The sequence below is a fragment of the Carassius auratus genome, chromosome 22 (assembly GCF_003368295.1).
Source record: "Carassius auratus strain Wakin chromosome 22, ASM336829v1, whole genome shotgun sequence".
Lineage (NCBI taxonomy): Eukaryota > Metazoa > Chordata > Actinopteri > Cypriniformes > Cyprinidae > Carassius > Carassius auratus.
Genome location: NC_039264.1, coordinates 9,297,125 through 9,316,102, shown reverse-complemented (window position 1 = coordinate 9,316,102; position 18,978 = coordinate 9,297,125). Strand labels below are relative to the sequence as shown.

The 18,978-nt window shown below is 37.7% G+C and overlaps 1 protein-coding gene across 1 annotated transcript in view; it reads left to right on the top strand.

Moving 5' to 3' along the window:
- Positions 1 to 18,978, top strand: part of LOC113039628 (rab GTPase-activating protein 1-like) — an 87,969-nt gene that overhangs the window by 39,127 nt on the left and 29,864 nt on the right. The gene's annotated exons all lie outside the window — the stretch shown is intronic.

Here is an 18,978-nt window from a genome sequence, read left to right as displayed (position 1 = left end):
TTTTGTTTGTTTGATTTTGTGAGACTCTTTGGTTTTGCTGTCGCTGCCAGTACAATAAACGCGAACCGCAAACACTGGTTTATAATGAGTACATCTTTGGATGTAGTTAATTTGGATTTCACTTAAATGAATTGAAGTTATATCACTTCTCATTCTCTTTCTAATGAGTAGCTTTCCTGGTTTCGGCTTGCGATCCTGATTCCTCCTCCATCTCACTGTACGTCGACCGACTGTGTAATGTTTCTGTATAGGTTCATAGAGTCTGGTCAGAGTTGAAGTTGCTCATGTCCTCTAAGGCTTCAGGGCAAACCGATCCCAGCACAACGGCCCCAGACTGCACACACAGCAGGGCTGGCACTCGATGACTGCCTCTAGAAAGGTTACAGCTCCCTTCAGAAGGGAAATTATACATGTGCAGTTAGAGCGAGGGGGAAAATGAAGTGACCTTTTTGAAATCTAATGAGCACATCAAATGTTTCCATGATCATGGGAGGCTTTGGACCTTGGCACCAGCATGAATAAAACATGAGTGCTCTCAGCGGTCACTAACAGTACGTCTCATTCCGCTTGCTTACACTTGTTATGTGACCTTAAAATGCGTACAACATCCTTCCTGTATCTTTATCATTACTCAGCCCAAATACCTTTTCCTCTTTGATTTGAAGTGACAATTTTATATCTGGCTGAGGTCTCATTGAAAAGCAGTGTCAGTCTTACTCTGGGAGATTTGAGAGCCTGGCAGATCTTAATGGCTATGTGGAACGATGTTTGGCCGGCACAGCTGCTCCGGGGCACTGCCCTTTGCCGACATTGAAGGTAATGCATGCCTCGTCACAGACGCTGACAAAAGTGGGCTTGTTTTTTGGCAAATGTCTTAGTGCAGGTTGTTTCAAGCCGTTTCGTAGCTCTATTTTTTTACGTCAAAAAATAGCAGACTGTTGAAAGTTAATAACTGCCATTTGTGCACTGTCACTCAAGTTATTTATGATTTAAAATGATCTTGAATAGCCATTGTAATGGCCAATATTATATCTTTTTTTTGTCTATATTCTATTTATAATTGATTCATAAGCTCTCAATATGTGTCGTTTCTGAATTTGCTTGATTTTGGTTTATTTCAATTACATGTTTAGTTTCTTAACGCACAAAAAAAATTAAACCGGCATACATATATGTATATGCATATATATATATATATATATATATATATATATATATATATATATATATATATATATATATATATATATGTATATACATGTATATATATATATATGTATATATGTATATGTGTGTGTGTGTGTGTGTGTGTAATTTTAATTTTGTTCAGTTTTAAGAATAACAACAGGGCCCAAACTGTGCCCAAATTATAAATCTTTTGTTTTAGTGTCAGCAGCACCAATAGCACATTCTCGTACATTGGGTATCCTGTGATTAAGTCCTGGCTTGTGGACCTTTCTCAATTCCATCCCTTTCTCTTTCCTCTCCCTCGTTGCTTCCTGTCCATCTACTTTCCTATCAAATAAAGGCAAAAAAAAAAAAGTCATCTACACTGGTTGAATAGTATGTTTTTGATTCATCAATGCTTTGAAAGAATAAGTTCATAGGGGCATTTGAGTTGAACTGCATTGCTCATTCTCAGTGATGTTGCATGCAGCCTGTGAGAAAGACCCAGTTCTTGGCAGTATTGTTTTGTGTACACAACTTTTTATCTCATTCAATTCAAGTCCAATTGTTGTTGGACTAGATTCAAAAGCCAGCGCTGCCATTGAGTAAAAGATGGAATTTAAGAATCAATATGGTGATCATTCAAATAAGGCATTGCCGTTAACGGACTCATAATATTTTACGCAATCCTAGAAGTGATATATGTATACCTATTGCAATGAGACATTACCAAAGGTTTCAGGGTCTCATTATGGCCTCTCTCTGGTCGAGACTCTTGCTGATGCAGCCTGCACAAGAAAGCCTAATGTCAGCGAGATGCTGGCACAGGTTGAGCTGAGGATAACTAAGCGCTGGTCCCTATAGTGTATTTTTAGACCACATTCTGGTCATGCTTCGGTCATGCCCCTGACCTTTTTTATTGCACTTTTCAGATCAAGATTTGAGGTTAGGTGCTAAAAGCAAAACAGGCTTTATGCTACGCGCATGCAAATGTTAAGCACATATTTAAAAACAGTAAAGACAACATTGCTGTTTTTGTTGTGGAGTCAAGAAATCTGTAAATATGATTAAAAGATAAATATGAGACAAAACTACAGAATGTCACATTTTATTATTGGGTGTTTCAACACGAATGTTTTACCAGCTAAGAAGATCGGCACTTTTTAGTTTATCCCATTATCTGATGTGAGCATTAGTATTGGAATAGTTGCCTCACAGGTCTTTCTGAGCATCAGCTGTGTCCTTTTGCATTAATTCTTCAGATATTAAAAGCATGAAATGTGTAGTATAAGTTATATTTATTGCTTCTACATTCGGAGTCTTGCATTTGATGACGACACACACAAACCAGGGTGAAGACGAGGAAGCCGACTCTGACAGAAAAGCAAGCAATTTTGGATGCTAAAGGAAAGAGGAAGACAATTAGAGTTATAGCAAAAACAAAGGGCATGGAGAAATCAAGAGTTCTGAGACATCGGCAACCAAGAATGACCTGATCGGCTGAGAAAATGACAGACAAATAAATGCTCTGAAAATGAACCCTAAAATAGATGTATGTAAAATCACCAACAACCTCTGAAAAGCTGGGGTGATGCTCTGACAGTCTACTGTCCGCTGGAGACTTTGACACAGAATTACAGAAGCTACACATCAAGTTACAAACCTCTGACAAGCACCAAAATTAGAAACGCAAGATTAGAGTTTGCAAAAGCCAGTAGAGTTTTGGAACAGAGTTTTATTGAGAGAGGAGACATAGATTGTGATGGGAAAGCAAAAGCATGGAGAAAAAGGGAACTGCAAATGATCTTAAGCATACAACCTCATCTGTAAAGCTTGGTAGAGGTGGTGTCATGGCATGGGCATGCATGGCTTTCTCTAGAACAGGCCCTCTCAACTTTAATGAAGACTTAATGTATGATGGCAGTAGCACAATGAATTCAGAAGTGTAAAAACCATCTTGGCTACCAGTATTCAAGAAAATGCCACCAGACTCATCAGAAAGTGCTTCACGTTGCATCAGGATAATGACCCAAAACACCCTGCCAGTTCAGTCAAGACGTTTATCAGGGCAAAGAAATGGAAAGTCTTAGATTGTTCAAATCAGTCTCCAGATTTAAATCTGATTGAACATGATTTTCACCAGCTGAAGAGGAGACTAAAGGCAGAAACTCCACAAACAGTTAGAATTGGCTACATTCAAAAGCTGGGAAAAGCATTTCAAAGGATGAGACCAAGAGTCTGGTGATGACTGTGGTTCGCAGATTAGCTGCTGTGATTGCACGCAAGGGATCTCTAACTACCTAATAGCTTCTAATCTTTTACATCTGCCTTAAGTTCATCTGTCTGAATGCTTACATACTGTCTGAATATCTGATGCTCACATCAATTAGTGGAATGAACTCTAAAAGTGCTGTCCTTTTAATTTGGTAAAACACAGGTATGTGTTGAAACAGCTAAAATGTGACATGCTGCAGTTTCGCCTCATATTCATCTTTTAATCTTATTTACAAATGTCTTGACTCCACAGCAAACAAAGCAATTTTGTCTTTACTTTTCCAACACTTACGATGTATTGAAATATATATGTATGTGTACATATATGCGTGTGTGTGTGTATGTGTATGTATATATATATATATATATGCGCAGCTACTATTGTTTAAAACCACGTCTATCAAATTAGTTTGTTGTGTTGAGTTTTGCGTTAAGTAGCATTTGTCTGTAAGAGCGAACAATTTCGTGATCTCTCTTGATATTGCTTCTTTTCTTGTATACTTGAAGACATTTGTTCACCCTGCCAGTCTTTCATCCATATTCATGGACACAACCGAGTGGAGCTTACCGTCCAGGCCTGTGAATATTTATGAAAATCCTCTGCGTGCCATATTATGAATTCCTTTTTAATATTAATCTGTACTGCCACACAGCTTCAAGAGGTGTTCTCCTCCATCAAAAGGCTTTGAATTACACGATGGTGAGCGGGAGGAACACCTGCCCCTCTCGGTTGCTAATCAGAGGTGAAGCACTCACGCTCCTCGTCGGACACAATGCTAATCACTATTGTCTCTGTACCTAATGGCTGTTTATTAGGGATCCACTCTCTCTAAGTGGTATACCGGTACTTGTGGTGTAAAGTGAGGGTTTAAAATGTTGCCAAACCCACCCAGGCACTCTTCACACTGTTATCTGTGAGTGGTGTTGGTTAGTGTTACACCTGTAGTAGTAACCAAAGGTTGTAGGTTCTTGTAGGTCGTAAGTCTTTAAGAGACTTTCGTCAACATTAAAACTTGATTCTGGTCAGTCGTTACACTATAGAAAACTTGGACGTCGGTTTAAATTTTGCTTATTTTATTTAGTGCTGTCAAAATTAGCTTATTAATACAGGTGATACATTTTTCCAGTTTAACAGCGCAAAAAATATTTTAAGCAACTAAGCAAAATTCAAAATAGTTTTGATGACTCCAGTGGCTGTGTGTGGTATGACGCTCTAAATAAAATCTCACAGGAACCTAAATTTTTTTCATATCAACTTCAAATTTGTAACATAACTTATTTAGAAACAAGGCTTTAATTTTATACAAGTTTTAGAGTAAAACCTGTTCTGTAAAATATTCATAATAAATAAAATAAAATGAATATAGCGCATATTTATAGAACATTTAGAACATTTATAGAACTTTTTGATACTTCAATTTAAAAAAAGAGACCACCCTTAGGTTTATTTTCCAAAGTGTTCATAAATCACAGCAATTTAAGTTTGGATAGTTCACTTTAATGCCTATTTAAAAAATGGGGGGTGGTGACAGTTAACAGGCTAAACCGTCAGTGTTACAGCCATTCCTGGTCCTTTTATATTAGTTTTGCACACGGCTCGTTTCCCACTTGCATTAACCTAAGTAAAGCTCTTTCCTTCGTTAACCCTAGCCGGATTAATCTGTTCATCTGTAATGAAGCCGCCTAATGGTTTTTAATGTATTATGCAATACAGCGCACAGATCCCACACTTAGCGGATGATTAGCAATATAGCCGTGAGGTCTGAGGATTCTCCCACTCTGGCCTGCCACCCTGACCCACTCATGAGCAGCTGAATAGCCCGCGGCCTGTTGACGGTAACACTCACTGACAGCTGTCCACTCCTCGCTATTAGGCTGGTTGCATGCCCGACCGAGGATACTGCCATCTGTCTGTTTGTACATGCTGGAGCTGAGGAATTTTGGCAAGTTGGGGAAAAATCTTTTTTGGATCATGACCGTGCCTTTCAAATTTTGTAGCATCTACCCAGAAATATCACCCATTATTCACTATTTATAGATTTTCCTTTCTAAAATGCCCACACGACATGCAGGTACCAGTTAATTACCTATTTAATATTACCTTGCTGGCTGACATATAAAGTTTGGCCAAATTTACAAAAATGACTCCTGGTAAGATATTGGAAGCATCGTCTTGTTGTAAATTACAAAGTATTTTCTTGAAATCTAAAATGATAAAAAATGAAGTGTAAAAATATAATTATATAAGTTACATATCATATAACAATCTTTTGTAAATGTATAAAAATAATTGCTAGTGCAATCAAAGAAAATGTTGTGATTGCAAGTAAAAATCTGAACTAGCAGAAAAATTATTGTTGACTCCAGGTTTGAATATATATATATATTTCGCTCATATCCACTGGCTTGATGCCAGTGCCATTGCAGCTCCCTCAGGAGTGAACCCAGCTGTTCAGTCCTGGCAGCTCACGCAGACCTGCCATCCCCAGCGTGCAGCCTCCAAACCTGGCATGTCTTCACACTAACCTTCCCATTCTCTCAGGTGAGGCCACCTCTGTGGGATGTTAAACCATGTTGCTTTCCATGGGATTTTAGATAGCTCGCTCTAAATGAAATACCATGAGACATCAGTTCCGTCTCCAGCAGGGTCCTTGGAGTATCACCAGACTTCATTTGACTGCACCACAGCGGCCAACCATAACACCGAAGTGGCTAAGCAGCCTTCCCCAGAGAACATCGATGGACCCCCTCCCGCTCTGGACTTACCATGAGACTTGGATTAATTTTAACTGAAAATGAATGCCGAGACGTTATGTTCTCACGTGCGGCGCCCTCTCCTCTCCCGTCCCCATGGATGTTGAGCTATCAGGTGGTTGTTGCAAGACTATCACGGCATCTGGTGCCACAGTGGAGGAAGGAGAGCTCCAGATGTTCCTGTGAACGATAAGGACGAAGAAGAAAGGAAGAGGTGGAGTTTGGAGGGTAACGGAAGAGCGGCTATTTTAGGCAAGGAGAATCTGTGCAGCACACTTGTGGATCAATGTGACCTTTGTTGTTTGATTTTTGTCCAGATATTTCAATTTAATTAAAATTGCATCAATTTTAACATTTTCTCATTAAACACTGTCTGTTCAAGACATGGTATGTAATTGTTTTAAGTTGTAGTTTTTTTTTCGGTTTTATGTTTGATTTAAAAAATATTTATTTTTATTGTTGGCATTTCTGTATGGAAATGTGTTTCCGTGTCTCCGTTGAATGGCTTGGTTGAACAGTGCTTGCAGAATCCCGCCGCTTAAAAAATCCAAAGTCTAGTTCTGTGCCAGTCTATTTTTGGGCATATTTGAATATTAATAATTCCGGGTTGCAAATTCCTCAAATAAATCCTCGGATGTGGAGGGCAGAACACAGTCATCTTACATTGTCATGAAAACCATGAGGAAATCATACCCCACCGATGTTTCACTTTTGATCATGGAAAATTAATTCGAATCATCGAGAGCAGGATGGCGTGCATCCACAGGCCCGCTTGCGTCCCTTAGCACCACATCTCTCCCTATTGTTTTTTTCATGGAAAACCACCAAAGGATCATGTGTCTGAGCCCGAAATGGCAGCTAATGTCATTAGTAGGTGAACAAACAGGTTATGAAGACACACAAGGGGTAAAGTGAGAAGGACCGAGAAAAGCTCTTGAGTTCTTCATGACTTAATGGCATAACAAGTGTCACTTTTGGAGAGCGTGTTTTCACATGTTCTCTCGAGGGTTTCTGTGCTGGCATGTTGCGGAGAGATCAGACCGAAACTAATGACCCTGATGGTAATGAGACAGTATTTGCTCTCTACAGGTCTCCACAGACGTGCCAGATGAGGCCCCGACCTCTGTCTTTTTTTGTTTCCTCGCTCTTAAATTTTCTTTCATTTGCGCAAACCTTTGCTCTCTATCTCTCGTTCACCAGCTTTCTCTCTGGAGTCGTCTCCTGCCACGCTCTGGCAGGTTGCCTCTGAACAGACTTCACGGCATGATAAGCCATTTACAAATGCCTTCACTTTCCATGCACTTTTTTGAAGCTCGTCTGTCCTGCCATGGCTGTGCAGCTGTGTGTGTCTGAAAACTCATATTGAAATATGAAATCAAAGTTGACCTTGGTTTACACATTGCATATGAATGATTTTTTAAATTTTTCAAAAAATCACTTTTGTTTTATATTTATTCTGTTTTATGTCATTTTCACCAGATCAGATAATGTATAAATAATGTAAATTTTGCATTCTATAATAATTCATTCTGTCATTTGAAATAATGCACACTAAATAATCATTTATGTAATAATAATTATATTGAGCACACAATTTACTTAAAGTGGGGGTACAATGGTGTTTCGTGTATTCAGAGTTGTTCACAGTGTTAAAGAGATGGATTCTCATGCTAAACATGGCCAAAGTTAAAAAAAATTATCATAAATAATAATTTGGAAGAATGACAGAGAATTTCTGTGCTGCAAATCTTACTTCCGGGTTGGTACAAGTTTCGGCAGTTTTTTTTTTTTTTTTTTCGATCGAGGATCAAATGACGATGGTGGAACTCCTTATATGAGTATTTCTCTTGGAAAAGCGCGCCCGCGCACACACATTGACCAGATGAGAACGAGACCGCGCACATCAACACACTTCATCAGTAAATCAGCGCTGCATAGCATTTGTTTGAGAATGTCTCCAAATAAGTGTGTTTTTGGATGTGAGGGAAAGTTTACCGTGTTCAGCTTCCCAAAGAACCCAGCGTTACAGCGTGTTCTCGTCATTTCAGTGACTGCACGCCTCCAGGAGCTCGGCTTTTTCCGGAGAGAATCGGAAAGCTATATTTTTCTTTTATAAATTTGATGAAACTACTGTATTTTCCGGACTATAAGTCACAATTTTTTAATAGTTTGGCTGGTCCTGCGACTTCTACTCAGGTGCGACAAATTTATTAAAATTAATTTGACATGAACCGAGAGAAATTAACCAAGAAAAAACATTAGCGTCTACAGCCGCGAGAGGGCTGTAGTCGGTAATGTTTTCTCTTGGTTCTTGGTTCTAAATAAATGCGACTTAAGTCCAGTGCGACTTATATATGTTTTTTTCCTCATCATGACGTATTTTTGGACTGATGCAACTTATACTCAGGTGCGACTTATAGTCCGAAAAATACGGTAAAGATTTTTTGGAGTTATGAAGGATGCAGTACTACTCTATAGGTACTCAAGATTAACATGAGATTAGGTGAAACTGTGTATGTTATGTACCCTTTAAAATGAGAACACTAAATAGTAAATTGTGTGCACTATTTAATTTTCATCCATGTCATGTGTGGGGCACTGTATGTTTTAGTATTTAATGTTACGTTTATTTTGTGTATTCAGTTAATCGCATATGTCTATAGAATGCATTTTGGTGTGTTAATTAAATTTATAAGCAAAATGCTTCAGTTTATCCATGCCAATACTTTTAAAATTATTATATGCAATGCATATTTTTCCTTCAGAAAACATTACTGTTTTGCAGTGTTTATTCTTATTGTATTTTCATGAACTGTGTGTTTTAATAAAAAATATTTAACATTTTTATTTATTACTATGATGCGCAATTTATTGTTGGCGAGACACCTGTTAACAATCATTTGCGGTAATTTCTTTGACGAAGTTAACTCTTGTTAATAAATGACTTGTTCCATCCCTTATATGACTTTCTTGTGTGATATTACTTGATATTTGTATACATTAAATATTCGGTTTCAGTTTGGAAAATGGTCACATAGGAGAAGTTCACTTTTTTTCCCTTCTTTTTTTTTTTAGACCAATAGTTGAAACCTTTTATTTGATTGGATATTTAGTCATTTAAGGAGAAACCCAAAGATTTGTTATCGACATTTACTTGCCTTCATGACATTCCAAAACTTTTATGATTTTAAACAAAAGAAAATATACTTATAGGAATAAGTATAGTTAATAAGAAATATAGAAAATAAAGTCTCCATATTTGTCCATATCCATTAGTGGGATCCAAACAATGTTGTTTTGGTACTCCTCTAACACTCACTGTTGGGACAAAGAAAATATGGTCAAACTGGTTTGGAAGGACAATTCAAACTTAGGAAGTAGGAACTAGGAAGTAGGGCTGCACAATTAATTGAAATGGAATCAAAATCATGATTCGACACAAGCTGCGATTTTTCATGCATATCTTTCAATGAAGCACGGTTCTGTGATCAGGAGTAAATCTCCATCTGAAGACCATAGGGCGCTTTCGCGGTGAATATCCACATATTCCCTGAAGAAGAAACTCTGGAAATTCCTATTGCTGCAGCTGAATAAACATCAGATTTAACTGCTTTGATTGATTCAACGTGTCTAATAAACACACGACTATGACAATATATGGTTTATCCGAGTTGTTCTTATTTTATATTAAAATAAAGTATATTTATAATGCAGTGTCATTATCACTGCTTAGAATACTATGAAATAATGTTTGCGAATTGTCACTTAAAGACACAGTAGCCACTAGGCTACTGGTCCAAACCAAATTGGTTATGTGAAGAGAAATGAGGATTGTCCTTGTGATTTTCCCCTAAAAGTTGCCCGATGTAACGCAGGTTTGGGTTAAAGGAGCGAGACAGATCGAGACAAATTGTTGACTTGACACCTTATGAGGAAAAGCAGGTCACCAAGAACAATGAAAGATCGTTTCGACACCACTGTTCCCTTATCAGCCAGGCTCCACTCACAGCCCTTTAATTCATCACCAACTGTATGAAAAGCCCTATTCCCATCTGAGACGACGCTCTTATTTCAAATCATCTCTGTGGGTTCGGCCAGATCTGTCATAGTTTAATCTACTTGACCTGAGGTGAATCTTCTCGGTCTGTACTTTCGCCTTGGAAACGGATTCTACCATTACTTCATTGTGTAAATGTGGGATTAGTTGTTCATTTGAATAACGTATCGACAAGTCAAGAGTTCCTGTCATCAGCTCTCACAGCTTTTTTTCCCCGCCAGCCCCCAAGACTTAAAGTCTTGTAACCATGGCAACTTAATTCAAGACTTTTGAGAGTTCTTTTTTTAGGCTGAAAAATAATAGCCGTTAAAATAGAACATTCTCTGCTTATAATATCCATATGCCATGCTGAGGAGTTGAGATGCTGCTTTCCCTCTTAATAACTTAGATCGGAATTAATTCTCAAAAGTCTGGAGCCTTTATTTGGTGGTCCTGTCCCGGATGTTGGTGCTTAACCCTTGTGGTCTTCTTTTGGTGTTCACTGAGAGTCCGAAGCAGCCTTTGGAAATACCTCAAGTACACATCAAAGATGCTGTTTGGGATACTAAGTGTGTCTTCTCAGGTTGTAGGTTTCTCAAAGGTCTTGTGGGTTAGTTGACACATCCACTACATGTTCCCAACATTTCCCATGTGCCCTCCGACCTGAAATGCTTCCCACATCCACCTACTTCGGTTTCTCACAGATTGCTTTGGGATGTTTTGAAGGGTCATGCATTAGTTGTCGTCGCCCTTTTTTCACTGGTCTGTGACCTGTGTGGCCTTTTTCTTCCGTAATAGTGAAGTTTAACTTTTATAAAGAGGAAACTGGCCCAAGGCATAAAGGGCACCTTCCATCTAGGCACTCACTTCACAAATGGATAGGTAAAGAACATCCGCTGTCCCCAGGTGAAAAGACAAATATAGCCACTATTCAGCGAGGCTTCACATACGAAAACCTACATGGTGGTTATTAGGGATGTTGAAAGTAGTGTTAAGTCCATACAAGTAAAATATAAAAGCTATATTTTTCTGCATTATTAGTAGTATAGCGTTTCTTAGTAATGTTCATTTTTTTACCAAAATAATAAAATAAGATCTGTACATTAGGAAGCATCAATGTCTGTTTATTTTTAGTAAAATTAATCACAGAACACTGACAAGAAAAAGTGCTGCTTTTTGCTCTAAATTTATTTTCATGTATTTTGGTATCCTTTTTTAGGGATGTTCATACAATATTAGTGTAGTAGTTTATTTTTTATTAGTTTTTTTAATAACTTTAGTTTTCGTTTTAATTTTAATTTACATTTTAGTGATGTTGTTTTATGTAGCTTTTAAAAAAATAGCTTTATTTTTAGTTTGTGACGAGTACAAGTTAAATTTATTTGGCCTCATATTATAAATTATTATCGGTTAGCGGTGCATTCCTAGTTAACATGAACAATTACATTGTTTTAATTTATCAATAATGTTTAATATCTAATTTGATTAAAAATATTTTTCTTTTTTTATTTTATTTTTTTATAAAGGAGTATATTCAATAGCATGTTCATTTTTCTGATATCGGTGCTGATGATATTAATGTTGTAATAATTGTAGTAGCTGTATCCATAACTGTTGCAAGTGTTTTTTTCTTATTAGGTAATTAGCGTGCCCAATGTATTAACATGCAACACAACACTGGCAATTAAAAGAGCAGTGACGGCGCGCTGACAGATGAGTTAACAGTCTGTCCTGGGGACCAGATGTTGCAGGCCCTCGGGAGATCGAAAAATCCTAGAAGAGCCATGACAGAGCGGAGCTCCGCAGGCTCTCTGGTTTTTAATGAACTTGGTGACAGTCTCAGCATCTGATGAATATTGTGAAACATGTAATCCAGAAAATGTGTCCGTTTAGATCAAATGGAACAGATCTATATTTTCACGTATACAATACTGCAGTTTTTAACTCAAGTTGGTGTACGCCTTGAGCTACAATATATCAGCTTTTGACGATTACAGGTTTTTTTTTTATCATCCAATTAGTGTTGTTCAGGAGTTTTGCTGTGGATTGTATACTGTATGCATGTGAGGTCTTGATTCGAGTGTGTGTTCGCACTGTGACACAGTTAATAACTGGTCTTCAATACGATCACACACAGTGCTGGCATGCATTATGCATGAACAAGATTAATCTGTCTTGGTGCTTGCGAAGCATAGAGAACACTTCAGCCCTTCTTCCTCTCTCTCTTTCTCCCTTTCTTTTCCTCCTCTCAGGCACCTTTTATTTTGCTGCTGCAAGGTTGGCTGTTGTGATCAGGCTAATGCTGCAGTTTGTCAATTTCAATTACGGCCCCCTTTGAACTGCACCGATTCCAGCCAGGGAAGAAATAGGGGAGGTAATATTCCTACTGTCAATCACCTGCGATTTTTCTGCCTTGCCTTTTCCCTCGTTTCTAATTTTAACCTCCTCCACTCTGAGTTCCATTGCAGGAAGGTTAAAGGGGTTAGTGGAAGTTCTATATGTAGACATAGCATTCTTATTGCAAAGATACTACCTTTTATATTTAAAGAAACTTAAGTGTAAAAAGGAGTCCTCTTGGCTGACATTGTAAGTAGGGATACACAATTTATTGGTATCATACCAGGTTTTGGCTGATATAAGAGATTTTTTTTTCATTGGACAAATATGTAGTTCTCATTGCAAAGCTATTTCCTAAGTACACCTAGTATATTTCTAAAAACAAATCTGTAAAAATGAGTAATCTTGGCTGGCATAATATACAGGTGCATCAAAAAAATTAGGATATCATGGAAAAGGTCTTTATTTTTTTTTGTCATTTAATAAAAAAAAAAAAAAAACTTATATTCTAGATTCATTGCACACAAACTGAAATATTTCAAGAGTTTTTTTTTTTTTTGATTCTGATGGTTACGACTTACAGTTTAGGAAAATAAAAAATTCAGTATCTCAAAAATGTGTAATTTTTTTCAAAGATCAATCAAAAAATGATTTACAAAACATAGAAGTTAAAGATCACCAAAGCTGGTTAAATTATGCACGCAATTCTTGGTTGAGGCTCCTTTTGGATGAATTACTGCTTCAGTGCGGCGTGGCATGGAGGTGATCAGCCTGTGACACTGCTGAGGCATTATTGAATGTCGTTTTTTAGGAACTCTCAAAATATTAATTTTTATACTTTAGATTATAATGATTCGATGCAATCTTATTAATTTTTTTTTAAAAAATACATTTATTTAGACTATATTGTCGAATTTTGTTTTCAACTGTTTATCAGCCATAATAACATGAAAATATTTGTCGGCTTATCGGCCAGAGTTTAAATTTTGCTAAAGCCCTATAACTTTGTCATCAGAACATTAAATTAATCCGTATGAATTAGAAACATAAATTCAACTCCGAATCAGTTCACTCCAGTATCCATTTATTATAGTTTATTTGTAGCATTTAAAACAATTAAAGTTCGGTGTTGATTTTAAATATTTTTCATGCAAGTCTTCCGTTTCCTGTTTTATGTAGCTAAACTGGTTATTATGGTCTGTCCAGCTTAACGACGACGGTCAACATCTTTTTTTCATCTTCCCCAGCTGAACAGCATGAGATCATGTAATCGTTTCGGCAGACTGCGGCTTGACCTCTTTCTTTAGATTACAGCACCAGGAGCTGACAGAGCAGATTCAGAACCCTGTAGGAGCATCTACGGCTCCACTTGGAGCAGATTTGGCTTTTGATAGCACGTCACACCACTTACTCTCTCATACTCTCTCCCTCCTGGTGTCACATCCGAGAAATGGGTCAGCTCACTCCGGGTGGGGCTCCTGTTGTCAGAACGGCACAAGATCGGCGCCGACTGCCTTAGAACCCAGTGGGAGGCCCGGCACAAACTTCAGAGGCTCGCGCGCACTGTGCACCCACTGCAGAAGGTTCTAGAGTGACAGAGCGAGCCGACGCGCCTGTCTCGCTCACTGTGCCTCCACACCAGCTTGTCATGCCGCAGCTCTCAGTCCGGCTTGCACTAATGTTGTCTGCTGTCATCTCAGATTTCAGAGCGACTCAGTCTGTTCTTGAGGGAGACTCTGCTTTGAGCTCATAGCCCCGGCGTGGCAGTGACCGAACCGAGAGTTCTGGGATGCGCTGGTACAGTACTGCCTGTCATTCCAGAGCAGTAACGAAATGAGCGAAGGCCCTGTGAGCTTCAGGGTGGAAAGGACACATCTGTTGATTCCCCTTTGTGACAGCTCATTTGATGGGACCAATTCACACAAGGCTGCATGTCAAAATGTACTAAGCGTATGAGAACGAAGACATATTTTAGACCCTTGTGTTTTTATTTTTTTAGTGTGATACTAGGTGACACCCCAGCTATAACCTTTCCAGAACATTTTTTAAATTGCATATGACGAGTTCATTTGCAAAAATGGATAACTTCATTTATAACAGTTTTCAAAAATCATGTTTTTTCGTTGTGCGTTCCAGTTAATCTCAATCTGCAGTTGGGTTATTTTGATTAGGTTAAAAAATAACTAAGAAATACAGCTAACTAACAAAATAAAGACAACACAATCAAAAAACTGTATGTTTTTGCAAATAAAATCTTCATATACTTTTAGTTATAAAGAATATACATTTAATTTCATGTAAAATCTTATTTGTAATATCAGTTTTTCATACTGTACTGTGATGCTTAGATTTACATGAATTATTTTACACAATTGATTTTAGTTTTGTTAGATAATTTAATGTGACTATTTTTTTAACATTTTAATCAGAATTTGATTTATTTACAGTATATACGGTAGTTCCAATATTGGTCATCACTAATAATTTAATAACATTATAAAATCTAAAAAATGCCATCCATTTTTCATTCTGTACATTTTGTCTTGATGCCTAAATTCACTTGTAGCGTTTTAAATAATTATAGTTTTTTAGTCTTATTTTAAATGTTTTATTGTTTAAGTTTTAAGTAAAAATGTAGGATAAAATTTCAGAGTTTATTGGTTATCAGAAATCTTTCAGATACCTTTAAAATTATCATTTCAATAACACTGTTATATAATCTTTAGTAAACCTCAAAATAATTGTCCAGCTTTCATATTGTACAGTATAATATTGTTATGCCTAAATTTACTGGACTTTTTTTTTTTTGCATTGTTTTTAATGTTTTGTTAAAGTTTCATTATTTTAGGTTTCTTTTTTTAATGCTTTGTTTTTCTTATATATTTTTTTGTAGAATATTCGAAATGTACTGCTTATCAGCCATAACTTTTGGATAGATTTTTTAAAATGACTAATAATTTAAAAACACTGTTAAAATGTCATCTTATTATAGACATATCATTATAGTCAAATGTCATCTTATATCAGTTTTTTTTTCATACTGTGATGCCTAAATTCATGGTTTAAAATTAATTCTAGTTTTTAGTGTTATTTTTAAACAACACTGTACGTTTACTTTAATCTTTCATGTGTTATTTTTCAAAATATACATAAAAAGTATTTATACTTCAGGATCTTCAAAATGAGTACCAGTTTTTCATACTGTATATTGAGTGCTGTGATGCCTAAATGAATTTTTTCTATTCAAAATCTTCATTTATTAATTCCCTGGGAACTGAACCACACAGTAACTTTTGCATTTCTAGTGAGCGCCTTGCTCTACTAGTTCAGTTCCACACAAGGATGCTCATGTCTGTCTAATAAACTCCCAGCCATGCTGAAGATCCCTCTGATCAATGTCCCTGAAGGTCAGTGGTTTTATCTTTCTTCAAGAGCCAGGACAAATCTGACCGGCCTCCTGTCATTTGCGAGCGCACATCTAGTCAACAGCAGCGTTCGGAGCAAACCCTGTGGTGAGGTTTACTCAGGCTTCTGCCATGGATGTAATCAGATTGCATCCCTTTGTTTATCCCTCTCTCCGGGTCTCTGGTCTGCTCTGGACGCTTTTGCAGAGCCTCACAGATGTTTAGTGGCCACATTACCATTCGCAGCCTGTATCTCTGGCTTTATTTATGAATACCATTTGTCACTAACTCGCAGTTTATGAGGCAGCATTTCATTTTCATGCACGCTGCGCGATGCTAGAGTAATGGGGGTGAGAGAGAGGGAAGGAGCAACAGTGAAACAGTCCGCTGAACTCAATCATGCACTATGCTGTGATTAACCCCATACTGAGACTAAATTACAGCTTTGAGTCTTTGTGTTGCTCTTGCAAAAAAACGCCAATATGGCACTTGCTATAAAAAGGCGGCTTTTGTATAATTCCCACTGAAGGTCGTCACTGTGCAAAGGTCAGAGTTCGCCTTAGGATATGGTGTGACATTCGAGTTTATTACTAGGGTTTCAGAGATTGAGAAGTTATGGCCGCTCTCATTAACTGAGAACAGTAGCTTCTGGTGTGATATATTCATGTTATGCTATTTTTACTCTTTTACATGAGTAAAAATGTGTTTGTGAGTTTGTGTGCATTTATCATTTATTTGAATGAAATGTGTGTACGTAAATGTAACTGATAATATCGGTCTGGTATATACAAACATTCATTATTAATCAACCGAAAATCTCAGTTAAATTATCTAGGGCTGTCAAATGATTAATCACGATTAATCGCATCGGAAATAAAAGTTTGCTTGCATAATACATGTGATCCTGCACCACAAAACCAGTCGATTTTTTTTTTATTTGAGCATCTGAAAGCTTAATATATAAGCTTTTTATTGTTGTATGGTTTGTAATGGTGGCAGAGATACGACTATTTTGAAAATCTGGAATCTTGAGAGTAGCAAAAAATCGAAAATATTGAGAAAATCGCCTTAAACGTTGGCTAAATGATAGACAGTTAGACAGCCTGTCCTCAAAGCATTTCACATGCACAAATACACAATGTACAGACAATGAATTGTAGTGCTCACAGTTTTCTTGATTGTATACTTGAAGATGGCCACTTCTCTGTGCATTTGCTTGGATCAAGTCTCTCCAGAGAAGACCCCTCAGTGCTTCTGCAGACTTCTTCTGGGCAAACGATTACATAAAGGACTGTAGAAATGGTCAAAAGTGTACATACACCTTATAGTCAACATTGTATGGCTCTTTGGTGGACAAAGTCTGCCACAAGCTGCTCTAAGGCTTGTTGAAATGTTTGTCTTACACGTGTCCTCAGACTTCTCCACTCCCACTGAACATCATCTGTCTGGCATCCATCTCTGAGCCAAACAAAGCACACCGTTATAAATGATAAACATCTAATGATCAAATGGGGCATTGGAGTAACATCTTACCTTTGCAGTACTTATAAGAACCTGCTCACTGCCGTAATCTAGTAGAACGTCTTCATTTTCTGGTCTTGGTTAACAATGTTGAAACAGTCAGTCAGTTGCAGTATATGCTGGACACTGGCTGTCTTTATATAGCGAAGCGAGCATGAAGGGCCTCAACAGCAACAGAAATGATGCTTCCGCATGTGTTCGTGCTTGCCTGATTAATCCATCAAGAAGATTTTATGTCTTTATTACAAAAAAAGAAAAGAAAAAAAGAACAAGGTCACCACTTCCAGATATGCTGCGGTAACCTTCATGGGAAATGGCCTTTACAGCCTCGTTCTTCTCCTGTATAAACAGAAACTGATGAAGCAGCTTACACAAACGGGTGTGCCGTGTTCTGTGCTATTCAGCAAGAACTGATCTGGATCATGTCGAGGGAGAAATGGCAGAAAAGAAGGCTGCGTTATTCATAGCACGTGTGGTGAAGAGAAAAAGGAACCCAAGGTTATGATAAATATTACATATTTGTTTATTTTTTTAATGCGTTTTGTTTTATTTTGTATTTATTTATATACGTTTTGTGGTTGTATTTATTTTTCATTTTGTTTAGTTTCATGTTTTTGTTTTTTGCTTATTTATATATGCTTTGTTTTTGTATTTTTTTGTTTCGTTTTGAACCCCGGACTCTTTACGATTATTCGGTTGCCGTCAGGCTTTATTCTGCTAGCCCTTTAACAGATTCTCATGCGCGGTGTGAACAGGTGGAGGGAGGTGGAAACCTGTCCTTCCCTCTCTCGCATTAGTTGACAAATGATGCCTTTAATTAGCCCCGACACACGCTGTTAATTGAATGCACCTTATTACATCTCAGCCTGTCAGAGACGTTTCCACAGTCACCGTCTGATGTTGCCACTGCGTGAAATCCACCGATCTGTTCACTCACAACTTGACGGGAAAGTCAACAGCGTAATATTCTGCTCATTTAGCTGCTTTATGACAGGCTTGTGCAGCGAAACTACACTTCCCATGATGCTGTGTGGCAGAAAACTCATCCTGTAGTCAGTTCGGTCCAGATTAGATGCTTTTAAGTGGAGTTTCAGCGCTGTTTTGCATCTCTAGAGTCTGTGCATGTACTCCATCATGTGACTGGAACGCTGTCTGTATATGACTTGTTAATTCGATTTGCTGTTCGGCTTTGAAGAGCGCGCTGTGCTGAGTAAGACACTTTCCCGCGCTTCTCAATCCGTCTCAGCTCTGTAAACACTTCACACAAGGTTATTCCTTTACTCAAGGACCCTTCTTAGAGTCTTCTTAACAAAATACACACAGTGCTCTCTCCTCCACTGTCCTCAGTCAAGCTCTACCTTCAAGTTTGTGCTGGAGCTGCAGCGAGCATTGATTGAGATCAAAGGGTGTAGAGAAAGTGACCATCATATGATTAGTAATTGAGTTTTTCCAGTCCAGGCTACATGTATGACAGGACCTCATCTG